Source organism: Helianthus annuus, chromosome 10 (genome assembly GCF_002127325.2).
Source record: "Helianthus annuus cultivar XRQ/B chromosome 10, HanXRQr2.0-SUNRISE, whole genome shotgun sequence".
NCBI classification, from domain to species: domain Eukaryota; kingdom Viridiplantae; phylum Streptophyta; class Magnoliopsida; order Asterales; family Asteraceae; genus Helianthus; species Helianthus annuus.
Window position 1 is genome coordinate 28,689,451 of NC_035442.2, and position 14,631 is coordinate 28,704,081.

At 35.2% G+C, this 14,631-nt stretch overlaps 2 long non-coding RNA genes across 30 annotated transcripts; both read right to left on the bottom strand.

Annotated features, from left to right (window-relative positions):
* Positions 1 to 392: 392 nt before the first annotated feature.
* LOC110884326 lies at positions 393 to 11,053 on the bottom strand. 28 transcript variants are annotated; one of them, XR_004869242.1, is made up of 8 exons: positions 10,911 to 11,053; positions 10,738 to 10,776; positions 10,221 to 10,575; positions 9,936 to 10,114; positions 9,425 to 9,607; positions 8,921 to 9,207; positions 7,895 to 7,985; positions 6,647 to 7,603 (listed from the first exon to the last, which is right to left on the bottom strand). It is a non-coding gene; the product is annotated as an uncharacterized LOC110884326 (long non-coding RNA). The 28 variants fall into 28 exon arrangements; XR_004869243.1 differs by adding an exon at positions 8,114 to 8,615 and having other exon boundaries at positions 6,647 to 7,985; positions 8,921 to 9,018; positions 9,105 to 9,207; positions 10,221 to 10,776; XR_004869230.1 differs by lacking the exon at positions 6,647 to 7,603 and adding an exon at positions 394 to 541 and having other exon boundaries at positions 8,114 to 9,207; positions 10,221 to 10,776.
* Positions 11,054 to 11,125: 72 nt separating this feature from the next.
* Positions 11,126 to 13,985, bottom strand: LOC110884327. 2 transcript variants are annotated; one of them, XR_002561075.2, is made up of 6 exons: positions 13,768 to 13,985; positions 13,083 to 13,181; positions 12,927 to 12,989; positions 12,705 to 12,779; positions 11,307 to 11,463; positions 11,126 to 11,194 (listed from the first exon to the last, which is right to left on the bottom strand). It is a non-coding gene; the product is annotated as an uncharacterized LOC110884327 (long non-coding RNA). The 2 variants fall into 2 exon arrangements; XR_002561074.2 differs by lacking the exon at positions 12,705 to 12,779 and having other exon boundaries at positions 13,768 to 13,968.
* Between the last annotated feature and the right edge of the window lie 646 nt (positions 13,986 to 14,631).

A 14,631-nucleotide genomic window follows, 5' to 3' on the forward strand; every position in this document is an offset into this window, starting at 1 on the left:
TTGTGGTAAGTCCTCGGCAAAATCTATATACACAATGTAAATTAATACAAACATATTATATAGAAACAAAGTTGATAATAACATAGAAATACCCAAGAATTCATCTTTTTGTTTGATAGATAACGTAAAAAACAATTAAACATCTTCAATGATATATGAGTATTCAATTGGATGAAGATGATGAGGTATTATGTATATTTATAAGAGAAAGAAAAAAAAACTTGATCATATTTGTTTAATTGATTGTTAAAAGAATCTTAAATTACTGGAACCTAAACTTTTTGCTTAACACATGCAACACGTCGTTCTCGAGGATGAACCAAAGTTTCTTGTAAAGTAAAAACTATCATATCAAATTTTGACTCAAAAATCATGGCAAATAGAATAAAGTGGTCATCTTTAATTGACATGTCTTGTTTGATACATAGATTCCCATCACCAACAAAAAAACATTTCCACAAAATGACTTCATAAGTAACATAGTCTTCCTCAATGGAATTCTTAAAAGCTATGCCAAATTGTATCGCTTAAGCACTTCAACCTTATCCACAAAAAGAAAAATAACAAATGTTAGTGATTAAATATGTTAAATAATCCCATCAACTTTAAATTTCAAATGTAAAATATAAACCATTGTTAACCGCTTAGATCAAAAAGGGTTATAACAGAATATATAAAAGCCCATATACTACAAAGTAAAGACCAAAACATGAATTTTGCATAACAAAACCTTACATGCCTACCTTCAACTCAGCCCATAACTAAAAGCCCAAGCCCAGCAGTAGTGTTAAACCAACTATATAATAAAATATTAGGTTATCATCCGTGAGTACTCACGAGTTGGATATTTAAATTTTATTCAACACAATTGTATATATAATTTAAAAATAAATAATGCATGACGAATAAGGTGTATTAATTGAACGTTAATGATGTCTGTCGTTAGTGACATGCAAAAACCGAAATAAACTAGTAGCTAGAGTAAGTCGGATATCGAACCAGAGGAGGATTGTGGAAAGTGTTATGATGCTAAGTATTAATTAACTACTACTAAATTGAAAACTCAGTTTGATTGATTGTGAGAATTATCTAAATTAACAAGTAAAAATTGTGGTTTAAAACAATGATGAGAAAAGGTGATCACTACGGGATTCAGATTCTGTAATTACTAATAACCTAGTTCTGATTTTATTGGATGCTATTGATTGAATAGTAAATCTGTCACATCTACCAATTACCTATGCAGTTCAAAATCTTAATATTAATTGATCAGATAAATATTAAAACAAACATACATAGAAATCATTCAATCAACAAAAGCATAGTTGGATTCAAAACATAATTATAACTCTGACTGTCACTCAGGATTTGTCTGTCACACAAATAATATAATTATGTAAATAGTCGGCTGTCACCCGACTACAAATCCAAATCTCAATACAAACAGAAACTAGAATTAAAAGTGTCTCACAAGAATCATTCACCCGAAGTGTCCACGAGAGATTTAGCAGCTCATCTCGGTTGATTGATCTTCACTCGCTTGATACCGGGTTGAAAAACCCTTTAACTGCCGTCTGCCGTCGAAGATCCCCGAGATTATCCTCTCTTTTGACTTTTGTACCTCTCCTCAATATTCATGTTCGCAGCCCAAAAACACTCCAATATGTCGGCCCACTTACGTGGCCCAAATAGAAGTCCACGTGACGTGATGTCTTGGACGGCTCCATGCGTACAAAAGAAGTCCCATGTGCGGCCCAAGTGTTTCTTGGGCTTCTCCTTGCCGTCACACGTAGTCCAATGTCTCAAGTTAGTGGATGATTTTTATTAAAAACTGATGCCTTGTGCACATGATGCCTTTTCTCAATTGTCAACTTATGTGATGCCTTTTTAATGATCATCGAGATGTGATGTGTGCTGATGATGGATGATTGATGTTGATTAAAAATCTCCAAAGCCTATGATGCTCCACGTGATGCCTGCCTCTCTCCTTCTCACCCAATTTAATCTTGTGATGATAATGAACATTCAATAAATGCCGCCAAAAACCCCTCTAGTTCAATATTTTCTCCACCCACGTGATTGATGATAATGTTGTGAGTTCTCAAATTAATAATCCCTCCAATCACCCACTGTTATGCATCCACTTTAGGGTTTTTCTTTTAAATCCTTTTCTTTTAATGCCCTTCAACAATAAAAGATACACCGCCATACATACATGTAACTTACGTTTTAAACCGTAAGCTACAGTTCGCTGTTTCTGTTGATGTCAGACATTCCAATCCGTAGCCTACGGATCTACAGAGTAGCTTACGTTGTGCATGTGAACTCCATACATAGCTATGTGGCAACTTTCAATAAATGACTGAATGGTCCCTATGCCTCATTCCTTCTCGTTTCATCTCGATTCCAAGATATTTTCTAACCCGAAGCATCTTCCGACTAACACCTTTCGCTATGTTTATCATCCATGGCCGTTCCACATCATCTTTAAGCACTTTAAATTCACCGAATTACGCGATTTACCTGCAAAATCACAAACTTTCGTAGTGCACATATTCCAAACGTATAATCACGTAAACGGCAATAAATCACACCAAATATGCACATTAACACTCGGATTTCACAACCTCCATCACATCCCCACACTTATCCTTGATTGTCCTCAAGCAACCATTACAAACATTAGTCACCATATTAACAAATCACCATTGAATCCCTTACCGAATTAGCAATTTAAGGTCCCAAGTCATACCTGTCCCATAGACTGACACAATCGAGATTGACAAACTGACAAACAAATGATACGCGTTTAAAACAATTAAAGACATGCCTAACCAAAACTAACATGCTTATGATACTACACACATGCCACACGCCCCTCACAATGATGACTCCTCTCGGTTTAATCAAGACTAGCGTGTAATGTGCTAGTATATAGTTCGCTCAAAACCAACTATGCTACTTTGTAATCATAAGCTTGTATAGTAATCACACCTCCACTGTATCAACTAACGTAACACATATCAAAAGGACTTTTGGGTTTTGGGTTAAGGGTAAAGGTAAGGTAATATTTTTGGATCTTTTTTTATAAGGCGAACACAAAAGAATACCAAACCATGGCAACTTATTCACAATGATACTAACACATGGGTTATTTTTCAACCCATTTATTTAACATGAACATAACAATAATTTTTTTTTTCTTTTTTTCTTTCTTTTCTCTTTTTTTCTTTTCAATTTTTTTCTTTTTTTTTTCAACAAACATCTAACACACAATTGACACTCATGGTTGGTAATCAAACGGTCAACAAGGTGTAACAAACGGAAGGTATAAGGCTCAATATGGTTAACTAAGGTGGGTGGATAAACAATCAACAAATGAAACAATGAAGTGATCCTAATGCCTTTATCATCTATGTGTAAACGCCAAACCACAGTCTCGGCACGTATCAAACCACACAAGTTCTAACACAAAGCAACATATGGCCTACACTCAGCAAATGAACATTTAAAACAATTTAAACTAACAATCTAGTAGGCTCAAATATCTCACCGAACAAAAGGAATATGGTTACCGACATGTAGCATGTGTAATTCCTAAAGCATGTTACCCCTAGTTAGGCATCTCTTCTCAACTATTTTCTAAACTTGTCAGAAATACTCTCATGAAACTTAAAGGGACAACCATGACTAGGGATCTAGATTAGCTTAATATCAGCAAGGAACCCATTAGCGATTGAAAATGTTAGTTTTCATGTAGTTTAAGCATACTTGAGAAACAAAAAATTTCAAATTTTTTCAATTTTTAGCAATTTCAACCAATTCAAGCATTTAAGATCAACAATCTTACCAACCCTCTCTCGAGTTACCGCATCCCCACACTTGGGATACATTGTCCCCAATGTATGGTGCAATTTATAATCTAAACTCGAGAGATACCACCCACAGACCATGAACGGCTAATAAATAGACGACTCAACACAAAACTCATTCCCAACACAAAAATTCACACCACCAAAAACACAAAACCAATAAAATAAAGGATAGAGAGACACATTGACCTGATCAGTAAATCAGCAAGTGTCTGTAGCGGTGTAGCTGCTGCGATCTAAACCGGAGAATACGCCCCTCATAGATTCTTTGAGATCTCACTGGGGATGTTGCCAAACATCCCCACACTTGATTCATTGCATCCGTGAAGATAGAATTGTATAAACCTGTCAAAACACAACACACCAAACGAAACCAAAACAAAGTACAAACTCTACATCCTCGGGCTGCCTCCCGAGAGCGCTAAGTTTAAAGGTCTTCAGCCAGACCGTACCTGATTAAGCTCATGGTGGTTCAAATGGCATCTCTCGTGCAAAGAACACTTGCGCTGGTGGATGGTAAGTATCCCACTGCCATCCATCACTCCATATGGCATCCAAATGATCCGGGTTATCGAAATCTATCGACTGTAAGAATTCACCCTTAATTTTCCTTGTGAGCTTCTTCTTTTCCTTCAACTGTGAGAACTCACCCATATTCACCTCAAGTGGTCTCTTCTTAGATTTGGTTGCATCCTCTGGTGACTTCTTTTCTAACTTGACTGAACGCTTTTTGTTTCTCATCTTGAGCCACCAGGGTGATTTGACCACTTTATCCTTCACGACCTTTTCATCTTTAGACCTGTCAATCATAGCAACACTCTCTTTTGGGACATCCTCATTAATTGGAGGATGACACTTGTTAGCAATATTAGAATAAGCACAAGTGTGAGACATAAAGTTTAAAGAAAACTTACGTGACCCGAAGACCATATTCAAAGTATTAGCATTGCAATCAATGGTAGCCTTCGCGGTTTTCAAGAATGGTCGGCCTAAGATAATCGGCGGTTGTCCTTCAACATTGGACGGCGTGTGGTCCACAACTAGGAAATCTTCGGGGTAATAACAATCCCCTACTCTTACAGCAATTCCTCTCAACATCCCCCTAGATGGTTTCCTTGACCCGTCTGCAAGCACAACCGTGGTGTCCACCTTTTCAAGCTCACCAAAATCATATTCATCAAACACTCGACCTGCCAATATGCTTATGCTTGCCCCATGGTCCACCAATGCCCTCTCAGTCTTGAACTCACCCAACTGGACTGAGATCATAGGCACATTCTCCTCTTCATCTTCAACACTTGCAACCAAACGGATTGCACCAATGGTCATATTTAAACGGACGGGTGAATCATTATCATCAACTATTACCCGTGCGGGAGTTCCTGCCTCTACATCTGATTCTTCAATACAAGCCTCATCTTGGGACTCCGCGATTGACTCGGATATTTGAGATTGTGAGTCCACTTGATTGTCGCTTCCTAACCTCTCGGACTCTCTTTTAACTCGCTCATTACATAGTGCATTTATGAATTCACCTAGCTTGACTACATCTTCATAAATCTTATATATATCAGGGATGTCTTGGGCGTGACTTGATGAGTCATATTCATTAAAATGACCATTGCCTCCATAACCAGAGTCCTCAAAATATTCTGATTTTCCATTACAACCCCAATCTGGCTTGTACCGGTGACCATCATCCATCTCATAACCACTGTGCTCCCAATTTGGATCATGATGGTAATCCGTATCATCGATCTCTTCTTGATATCTATCTTGATAAGAATAACCCTGGTAACCCATATTTTCTTGTCTTTGCATGCGTTGGGACCATACCCACTCATCAAGTTCAGCCTTACTCTCGAACATTGGGCATATCAATGCCCAATGTCCTTGGCACCCACACCTTGTGCATCTCACATATTCTTTATATTCCCAGCTCATATTTCCTGCACAAGTAGCAAACGAAAAGCAGTACCGAACAAAAGAAAACAAAAATAGAAAAAGAAAGAAAAAAAAAAAACTAACTAACTAGAAAAGGCAAATACGTTTTGGATTATTTTTTTTTTATTTTTTTTTAAAACTAAAACTTAACACTAAACACTTTGCGCACGCCTCCCCGGCAACGGCGCCATTTTGATGTCTGTCGTTAGTGACATGCAAAAACCGAAATAAACTAGTAGCTAGAGTAAGTCGGATATCGAACCAGAGGAGGATTGTGGAAAGTGTTATGATGCTAAGTATTAATTAACTACTACTAAATTGAAAACTCAGTTTGATTGATTGTGAGAATTATCTAAATTAACAAGTAAAAATTGTGGTTTAAAACAATGATGAGAAAAGGTGATCACTACGGGATTCAGATTCTGTAATTACTAATAACCTAGTTCTGATTTTATTGGATGCTATTGATTGAATAGTAAATCTGTCACATCTACCAATTACCTATGCAGTTCAAAATCTTAATATTAATTGATCAGATAAATATTAAAACAAACATACATAGAAATCATTCAATCAACAAAAGCATAGTTGGATTCAAAACATAATTATAACTCTGACTGTCACTCAGGATTTGTCTGTCACACAAATAATATAATTATGTAAATAGTCGGCTGTCACCCGACTACAAATCCAAATCTCAATACAAACAGAAACTAGAATTAAAAGTGTCTCACAAGAATCATTCACCCGAAGTGTCCACGAGAGATTTAGCAGCTCATCTCGGTTGATTGATCTTCACTCGCTTGATACCGGGTTGAAAAACCCTTTAACTGCCGTCTGCCGTCGAAGATCCCCGAGATTATCCTCTCTTTTGACTTTTGTACCTCTCCTCAATATTCATGTTCGCAGCCCAAAAACACTCCAATATGTCGGCCCACTTACGTGGCCCAAATAGAAGTCCACGTGACGTGATGTCTTGGACGGCTCCATGCATACAAAAGAAGTCCCATGTGCGGCCCAAGTGTTTCTTGGGCTTCTCCTTGCCGTCACACGTAGTCCAATGTCTCAAGTTAGTGGATGATTTTTATTAAAAACTGATGCCTTGTGCACATGATGCCTTTTCTCAATTGTCAACTTATGTGATGCCTTTTTAATGATCATCGAGATGTGATGTGTGCTGATGATGGATGATTGATGTTGATTAAAAATCTCCAAAGCCTATGATGCTCCACGTGATGCCTGCCTCTCTCCTTCTCACCCAATTTAATCTTGTGATGATAATGAACATTCAATAAATGCCGCCAAAAACCCCTCTAGTTCAATATTTTCTCCACCCACGTGATTGATGATAATGTTGTGAGTTCTCAAATTAATAATCCCTCCAATCACCCACTGTTATGCATCCACTTTAGGGTTTTTCTTTTTAAATCCTTTTCTTTTAATGCCCTTCAACAATAAAAGATACACCGCCATACATACATGTAACTTACGTTTTAAACCGTAAGCTACAGTTCGCTGTTTCTGTTGATGTCAGACATTCCAATCCGTAGCCTACGGATCTACAGAGTAGCTTACGTTGTGCATGTGAACTCCATACATAGCTATGTGGCAACTTTCAATAAATGACTGAATGGTCCCTATGCCTCATTCCTTCTCGTTTCATCTCGATTCCAAGATATTTTCTAACCCGAAGCATCTTCCGACTAACACCTTTCGCTATGTTTATCATCCACGGCCGTTCCACATCATCTTTAAGCACTTTAAATTCACCGAATTACGCGATTTACCTGCAAAATCACAAACTTTCGTAGTGCACATATTCCAAACGTATAATCACGTAAACGGCAATAAATCACACCAAATATGCACATTAACACTCGGATTTCACAACCTCCATCAGTTAACATCGGTGAAACTAAGTAGGCCCCATGCATGTTCATTAATACGTAACATGTCAAAACGTGTTGCTTATTGTGGGTTAAAACATGCTGGATTGGTCCATAATGAACTATATTAGTCATAGTTCGTGCAACTTTTGACCCATTTGACTAAATTCCTTGTACACTATTGGTGTATACCTGACGCAGGTTACCAAGGGTGTTTGGTAACATATCAAAAGGCCTTGATCAGATTCCCTGCTCCTTCACCAGTAAGCACATAACTACCATTCTAAGTAAACATAAAATAAACCAAAAAGAAAATGTAAAGAAAGCGAACCATTTCAATTTCAGCAAATTTTTAAAGTATAAAATTTGAGATAAGATACAACTCGAAAAAAAAATAATTAATTTTTTAACCCGTTTAATGATGAAGAATCTACTTATGCCATGTCAAGGGCCGCACAAACATAAATTACTTCGAAAAGTCAACTTCTCAAATAAGATCTGCTCCAACTTCTCTCACACTGTCGATTTTGTAAATCCATTCACAAAGAATAATATCACAAAACAAAACGTGAATACATGTTACAAAAAAATTATGAAGACCGACCTTCAAATGATCCTAATAGGCTAATACAAATGTACAATCTCCAAAAAGTAATTCACAAACTTAAAAAGACAAAGTAATAAAAAATAACTCATAATGTGGAATAATTACAAAGGAAACCAAAACTTCCATTGAGAAAGTAAACACAAGCATATAGTAAAGTAATGGTTTAACGCACCAGTTTATCATGAAAACAAACTATAAAAATTCAAAATCTCTAATGGATCTTGAGAAACAAAAAACGTACCAGACATGCCAGTGTTGAGGCAACCAGAGATTATCTCCATAAAACGTGACTTGGGTTATATAAATCTTAAATAAAAAATAAATATAAAAATAAATACATATCGTATTTATTATTTTGTTTATTAATAATTACATATTGAAGTCTCAAATAAATTAAAAAAACTGATTATTTTGACCCGTGTACTTCTTAGCTAACTTTATGTGCCGGTTTAGAACATCATATTTAGACCAACTCTGAGCAACTCTCATAGGTCACTCAATATTCAGATGTCACATAATCTGATCGACCCAACAGATTTCACATACTCGTTTTGATCTGTTTCCCAACCCACAGTTTTTGCAAGCTCTACCAAAAAGAGTTAAGGAATAACCTTAGTCGACATGTCAAAGTCGTTCAAAACTTTGGCAGTTTCTTTCATCACTGGAAGATCTGAATCAGAACCCATTATGATCCAAGCACGTAGAGCCACTGTGTCAAAAAGATGAAGGCATTATGATAATATTATGAATTAACAGAAATGACAAAAGAAACATGTTTTTAGAACGAAAAAAAACTGAAGTCCTCATCTGAACTTTCTTCTTTGAGATATGACTTATCCGCTAATCCTTTAAAACATCATCAATTGAGGTGGTTTGGATTGCTTTGAAGCCGCCTTCCCTACAACCAAATGAAATAATGTAGTTTGGTAAAAAAAATCCTAAATCTATAAAATGCAATATAATATGAGCAGTTATAACCCAAACCCAAAACATTCACAGCCTTGTATCAGTGGCAAAATAATGCAAGAGATGCGAAGCATTCGTTTGAATAACATTTAAATACATGTAAGGGACATCTCATTAGTAAGTAAAATTATAAAAAAAAAATACCCCACCTGAACTTTATTCTTTGAATATGACTTATCCGCTAATCCTTTGAAACATTATCACTTGAGGTTTTGCAAGCTCTACCAAAAAAAGTTAAGGAATAACCTCAGTCGACACGTCAAAGTTGTTCAAAACTTTGGCAGTTTTTTTCATCACTTGAGGTGGTTTGGATTGCTTTGAAGCCGCCTTCCCTACAACCAAATGAAATAATGTAGTTTGGTTAAAAAAATCCTAAATCAATAAAATGCAATATAATATGAGCAATTATAACCCAAACTTAAAACATTCGCAGCCTTGTATCAGTGGCAAAATAGTGCAAGAGATGCAAAGCATTCGTTTGGATAACATTTAAATACATGTAAGGGACATCTCATTAGTAAGTAAAATTTTAAAAAAATAGCTCGAATTAACGCAATTTGGGTCTTACTTGTAATCTACATTAAACAACACAATGGGTGAAGAAAAATCCCTCGAAAAATTAGCGTCTATTGCTAAGTAAGTAAAATTATAAAAAAATACCTCGAATTAACGCACTTTATTTTTCTTAAATGGCATTTAACACCTCATGAATCTGAACCAAATGGTCTATCGGCAAAAGCGACAGTTTTCGATGCAATTACTAAATCCTGTCAAGCTCCGTGAGGAAATTCAATATAAATCGATCCAGATATGGAAAGCGTGCACCACGACTAATCAACCTTGCATTTATGGAACAAAAGCAAACATAAGAACCCTAAAGCAAGATAACCAAAAGAAAGTGATTTTTTAATAGAATAGAAATATCTACCATTACATATAACATACCATCACGCCATCATTTGAACCTTAGAAAAAGGCATAAGTCTCACCTCCACTATCATGTCGGTCGGCCATCACAACTTCCGGAACCCTCATTCGTCAATTATCGCGGTTATTCTTGGTAGTCCACGACAAATCGAATCCCTCGCCGCTGTTAAACACCGTCGATTTCATAGATTAATAGTCACCATCCCTTCTTTCTTTTGCTTGCATGGGAAACGGTCGAGATGGTGACCATGCTGGTGGTGTGCTGGTGGTGTGACGGTGGTGACCCTCAGGCCACCACCCCCTTCACTTCTTTCTCCCTTTTCCATTTCTCTTTTTTCTCATTATCTATCTTCTGCACTGGAGTATTTTTTTTCTTGACCCATTCCATTGCATTCCAACAAAGCAGTTATGAAGATTGCATAATTTTTTTTTTGGCAAATATCATAAGTAGTATAATGAATTCAAATGAAATATAGAGCAAAATTCTGATGTAACATCGATTTAGCTTTTGGATGAAAGATAGATTCTTTATTACCTTAGAGACTTTAAAACACTCCCTCTTTAGTTCACCAGCCTAAAAAATCACGAATGTAAGTAAGCTTATTTTGTCAGAAGAACCAAAAAAGATTCAATAGCTGTGTCAAATAGGTGGATTGACTAATGGGGAAAGACAAATTCCGGTCAAAATATGCGTTTATTTATTTTTACCATGACAAAGACGGATAAGGTTAATCAGCTGCAACATTATACACCTTTGTCAATCAGCTGCAACATTCAAACAAAGGCCCAATTGTCCACAAAGGACATCCCATTCATTATGGTGGATTTTAGATATCCAGGTGTACCTGTCAGCTAACAACATGTAAATAAAACCTTTTAATTTCTTTGTTCCTAAATAAATATATTTTCAAATGCAAAATGAACTTGCCTCACTCTGTGCAGTAGCAATTTGTGAGAACACCCTACCAATTGATTGAAGGTCCCAGTTGATCCTAAGCAATTCCAAAGCTCAGTTATGTATAAATACAAAATAAAGCAAGAATAAAATATAACTTAACTAATATTAAATAAATCCACATTAGAAAATAAACAGTTAAAAAATACCTAATCTCTATTGTCATAACCCCTTGTTACCCGTAAAGGAACGTGTACAAAAACGATCGTCAACATCCCATACATGTACTTTGCGATCTGCTCCATCTGTTGCCAACAATCCAGCATAAGCGTGACATGTCATCACCATTATCGAACACTGATGACCCTACATAACTCAAAACCATCCCAATATTAAATCAACCAAATGAGCTCATTTAAATAACAACAACTAAAAATCTAAACCTAGTAACCTACCTTCAAAAAACTTAAGCATTCAAGAGAGTAAAGATCCTAACATCTTATAAAACATACCATAACTTGGCTTCTTGTCATCATTAAACATCTAATAAATATATGACTTTACTAACATTTTGGGTTGACTCGGCGGTCCCGACCCGCTCAAAAGTTGCCGAATCAAGTTATTGTTGAAAGTGCTTTTTTCACTGTGGCATCACTTTCATTGGCCTCACCAGACCATGGCCAACTCGTTTCAGTCACAATAACCGAGATCGCTAAAGAACTATAAGCCAATATGTAATAATAGGTGGCATCTACCATAGCATCAGGCATGCTTTTATAATGAAAAAGTGTTTTCAGTTCAAAGATTTGTCTGACCACCGGATGTGGCTCAAAAAGAGCATACTGAATCAGAAAAACCCCATTGCTTTGTGCATAAGTATCATAAGAAAATGCGTTTAACATGTAAAAAAGAATTTTTGTTCCTCAAAAATAAAGAATCCCATGAATAGTTGAAGTAAAAGTAAAGTTAAAAGTGGTGGTAGATGGTGAGAATGACTTAGGAATCATATCCATTCATAGAGGGGTTGAAACTTTAATCTGATTATTCAGATTTGAAGCAACTGCAACGTTAATAAGTTGACATGATTATGTAATTTTGGCCAGTTAACAATGCTAAATAAGTTTAACATACAAACAAATAAAGACAGTTAAAAATATAATTGATTAGATAGTCGATATTGGTGCATTTTAAAACGTTTATTTGAAAATCCTTCACAATACGAAAAAAAAAAGAAATAGAAAAAAAAGCCAAACATGGATTCAATATATGAAAAGTAGACAACTTAAGATTAACTATATCATATTTAGATCAAGTTGTTAAAAAAAATTAATGACGAAAATAAAGCATTAATAGAAAATGTTTTAGTTGTTTGGGTATGGTCTGCCCTCATATGGGTCAAAAAGGGTAAATTGAGGACTAATATAGTTAAATCTAAAACGTTTTAGTTGTTTGGGTTAGTTGTCCCCTCATATATTTATGTTTAATGTCTAAAAACTAAGATTGGAAATTTTCATAGCCTATTACTTTTAAAAAATTTATCCTTACAGAGAAAAAAATTATATAAATTTCAACCTTAAAGTGAATAGTTTCATGAGATGTAATAGTACATTTGATGGAAAGTTGAACCTTCCCTGTGCATTATTGTCTTCATGATAAATTTGCAACTATTTGATTCTATCATTCTGCATACCACGAATCATATTAATAATTTCATTTATAAAATAGACTCTATTGTGGACCAACATCTAATTTAAACTTACGAGATTATCATGTAAGGATGACAATGAAATAATTGAACGACTATATTTAGAAGCATTTTTGGTGGTTACCAATTTTCATGGTGGAGGTGCTTGTTTCCCCTTAATGGTTCATGATCTTCAAAAGTACCCAACCTGCATTGCACATATATAACTTAGTTTGCATATATTTTTTTAATTACACAGCTTAATTGATGGCCATGGTAAATAGAAATCTGAAACACTAACCGTTCTTGATTGCCAAGATGGTGATTGCAGTCATAAATCTTGTCATCTAAGCCACGAGCTTCTTGAATTGTAGTAGATGATGAATCGCTACAAATATACCTATAAACAACAACAATTTGGGGGTAGATATACTTGAAAATGACAAATGCGTAACGGAAACAAATTCCAAAACCAAAAACAAAAACCAAATCTCAAAACGGATGGGTAAAAAATCATAATCTTAACAAAAAAAAATTGATGGCGAGGAATGGAACGGTAAGATAAACATCAAAAGTAAAATCAAATCATTGAAAACAATTGATCAAAAACAAACCCTATTCTGAACAAATCAATGTAATAAATCTGGAAAAAAAAGCCCTAACTGAAACTAATTTGTAAAAAAAATGAAATCTGAATAAAAATAAATCCTAATCAAACCCGAAAATGTGAAATGGATTATGAAGACATCAAAACACAACACATTCGATAACCAAAGCTTGAATCAGAGAAGATCGCTTGAATCCGAAATCACGATTGAATCAAATCAATGAAAACACAATGACCAAAACATATCCAGATTAAACCTTCGGAGCAGTAAATAAAACGGGGCTTCAGGCTATTTAATCGACATTAGGGTTTGGTTAGATGAATCATGTGATTGACGTTAGGGTTTGGGAAGAATAGCCAAACAAAAAATCAAGATTACCTGATTGTTGATCCGAAGGAATGCAGAGGATTAAGGAAAAATAAGGATTGTTTGATTTACAGGACGAATGAAGAAGATGAATACATGATGGATCCGATGTAGGAGATGAAGTTGTCGGTTAGGGTTTAGAGAGAATATGTGAAAAAGTGATGGTTGTGGCTTTTTATATAGATCCGAATGAACGGGTGTAGGATGATCCGAACTCAAAACAGATCCCGCCTCTTGTTTGTTAAAATCGTGAATGTAGAAGCCATATGTGAATCCCCTCCTAAACTCAACAAAAAAACTTGCAACATCAGCAAAAATGGCCAAAATCAAATGCCACCTAGCCCACATCACATCTCATTTATATATATATATATATATATATATATATATAGAGAGAGAGAGATTTTTATTTTTTAAAGACATTATCATAATGATGTTTAAAATTAGTTATATAAGTTAGCAATTACTGTGAACTCATAATTAAGTTTGTATTAAATAAAATTTACTTCTTTTTAACGGTGGTAGCATAAAACAAAGTAGTAAGGTGTAGGCAAAGTCGATACAAGTCACGACGGAAATACGGTACCGGTATTCAATATATATCACAATACAAAAAAAAAAAAATCTCAATTGCGAATAAAACTTAGTTTTCGATGAAATTTACGTTGGAACGTCAAGAAAACTATAAAACGAATACGGGTACGTACGGATGTTCGTACGATATCGTTATGATAAAAAAATCAGTAATATTTTACTTGTACTATTTTTTTATTGAAACGTAAATAGAAATAACCACATCGCAACAATATATTTGGAATTTTATAATGAAAATAGTAAATGACGTCACATAAAAAATTAACAAAAACTAAATTGTGA